At 43.2% G+C, this 2,500-nt stretch overlaps 2 non-coding genes across 2 annotated transcripts in view; both read left to right on the top strand.

The window, feature by feature from the left end:
• The window catches only part of LOC149092594 (small subunit ribosomal RNA), a 2,170-nt gene extending 458 nt beyond the window's left edge, over positions 1–1,712 (top strand). The window contains exon 1 of the ribosomal RNA XR_016200784.1: positions 1–1,712. This exon is cut by the window's left edge and continues 458 nt beyond it. This is a non-coding gene — a ribosomal RNA (small subunit ribosomal RNA).
• Positions 1,713–2,199: 487 nt separating this feature from the next.
• Positions 2,200–2,354, top strand: LOC149092593 (5.8S ribosomal RNA). Its single transcript, XR_016200702.1, has one exon. It is a non-coding gene; the product is annotated as a 5.8S ribosomal RNA (ribosomal RNA).
• The last annotated feature ends 146 nt before the right edge of the window (positions 2,355–2,500 follow it).

Here is a 2,500-nt window from a genome sequence, read left to right as displayed (position 1 = left end):
TTCGATTCCGGAGAGGGAGCCTGAGAAACGGCTACCACATCTAAGGAAGGCAGCAGGCGCGCAAATTACACAATCCCAGTACGGGGATGTAGTGACGAAAAATAACAATACGGGACTCTATTGAGGCCCCGTAATTGGAATGAGTACAATTTAAATCCTTTAACGAGGATCTATTGGAGGGCAAGTCTGGTGCCAGCAGCCGCGGTAATTCCAGCTCCAATAGCGTATATTAAAGTTGCTGCGGTTAAAAAGCTCGTAGTTGGATTTCAGTCGAACCTATGGGGTCCACTGATTAAAGGGTTAGATGGTGATGTTAGGTTTCTTGCTTGTGTCTACGGATGCTTGCTTGAACCTTCATTCCTCTTTCCTGGTGGTTACATTCATAGTGTTTAGACAGAAAATTGCTCGATATTTGCTATCAATGCTCTTTACCGAGTGTTGATTCAAGCGATCGAGACTTTTACCTTGAAAAAATCAGAGTGCTCAAAGCAGGCGTCCAAAACCTCGAAAGAGGTGCCTAAAAACGGTATGGTCAACCATCTATATGATGCGTACCACTACCTTAACTTGAATGATCTTGCATGGAATAATGGAATAGGACCTTGGTTCTATTTTGTTGGTCTTAAGAATCCAAGGTAATGATTAAGAGGGACAGACGGGGGCATTTGTATTGCGGCGCTAGAGGTGAAATTCTTGGACCGTCGCAAGACAAACTACAGCGAAAGCATTTGCCAAGAATGTTTTCATTAATCAAGAACGAAAGTTAGAGGTTCGAAGGCGATCAGATACCGCCCTAGTTCTAACCATAAACGATGCCAACCAGCGATCATTCTGAGTAACTAATTTCATGACTCGAATGGAAGCTTCCGGGAAACCAAAGTTTTTGGGTTCCGGGGGAAGTATGGTTGCAAAGCTGAAACTTAAAGGAATTGACGGAAGGGCACCACCAGGAGTGGAGCTTGCGGCTTAATTTGACTCAACACGGGAAAACTCACCCGGCCCGGACACTGAGAGGATTGACAGATTGAGAGCTCTTTCTTGATTCAGTGGGTGGTGGTGCATGGCCGTTCTTAGTTGGTGGAGTGATTTGTCTGGTTAATTCCGATAACGAACGAGACTCTAGCCTACTAAATAGACTTGCAGTTTACACTGCAGTACTCCCCCTTAGTCAACCTGTGGGTGGTAGTATCTCTTGATGGTTTCGGCTGTTGAGGGCTCTGCTGCTATTAGCCTACAGAATTGGCTAGGGTAAGGATGCTGTAGCACTGTAAGGACTTCTTAGAGGGACAAGCGGCGCTCGCAGCCGCACGAAACAGAGCAATAACAGGTCTGTGATGCCCTTAGATGTCCGGGGCCGCACGCGTGCTACACTGAAGTGGTCATCGTGCATACTGTTTCCTGCTCCGAAAGGAGTGGGTAACCGCTTGAACCCATTTCGTGATGGGGATTGGGCATTGTAATTATTGCCCATGAACGAGGAATTCCCAGTAAGCGTGAGTCATTAGCTTGCGTTGATTACGTCCCTGCCCTTTGTACACACCGCCCGTCGCTACTACCGATTGAATGATTTAGTGAGGACTTCGGACTGGTCAATCCAGACCATTGGGAAACTAGTGGTCGGATTGTGCTGGAAAGATGTTCAAACTTGATCATTTAGAGGAAGTAAAAGTCGTAACAAGGTTTCCGTAGGTGAACCTGCGGAAGGATCATTAACGTATTACCCTCTTATTATAAGAGAAATACAACCTTCAAACAATCAAACACTCTGCATAGTGATATTGTAGATGCTAATATGGTGAATGCAATTGAATTGTATTTGCATTAGAGTCGCAATTGTGAATGTTTATTGCAAACATTTAGCCATTGCAACATGATTCTAATTTGCATTACATTCGTTCATTCATACATCCATCTTTCATTATCCAATGCAACAAAGAGTGAGGGTTATCTAACGATAGCCATAATTTCTTTTGCAAAACAATTGTAGTTTATAATGAAAAGCCTGTCTTGCTACATACTTGGTACCTGATCAAGTCTTCAGCTTATGCTGACGGCAAGGTTTAAAGAAGGAAGTTTTACACTTCTTCGCCTAACTAAGTAAAGACAACTATGGTTTTTATAAACTGCATACAATTGTTTTCAAACCCTCTCAATGCAGATTTAGGATACTTATTAAAAGTCCCACGGTGGCAAAGATACATCTTCAAGCGGTGGATCACTCGAATTACCAATCGATGAAGAACGTAGCTAGCTACGATAATCGGTGCGAATTGCAGGACACGCCGAGCACTTGAGCTTCCAACGCACATTGCGGCTTTCGGGTCTTTTCCGAGGTCACATCTGTCTGAGAGTTGAGATGTAAAATAATCAACAAAACACTTGCATACTACCATATATGCATTGTTTTGAGAGGATTGTATATTTATATGCATGAATCTTGATGTTTTATTCCTTTTCTTAATTGCAATTCGTTGCAATTTAGTAAGGAGAATCTCAAATC

Source organism: Tetranychus urticae, unplaced genomic scaffold (genome assembly GCF_039701765.1).
Source record: "Tetranychus urticae isolate SD_2017Ah unplaced genomic scaffold, NJAU_TeUrti_SD_1.0 Scaffold_7, whole genome shotgun sequence".
NCBI lineage: Eukaryota > Metazoa > Arthropoda > Arachnida > Trombidiformes > Tetranychidae > Tetranychus > Tetranychus urticae.
This window is presented reverse-complemented; position numbering and strand designations above follow the sequence as displayed.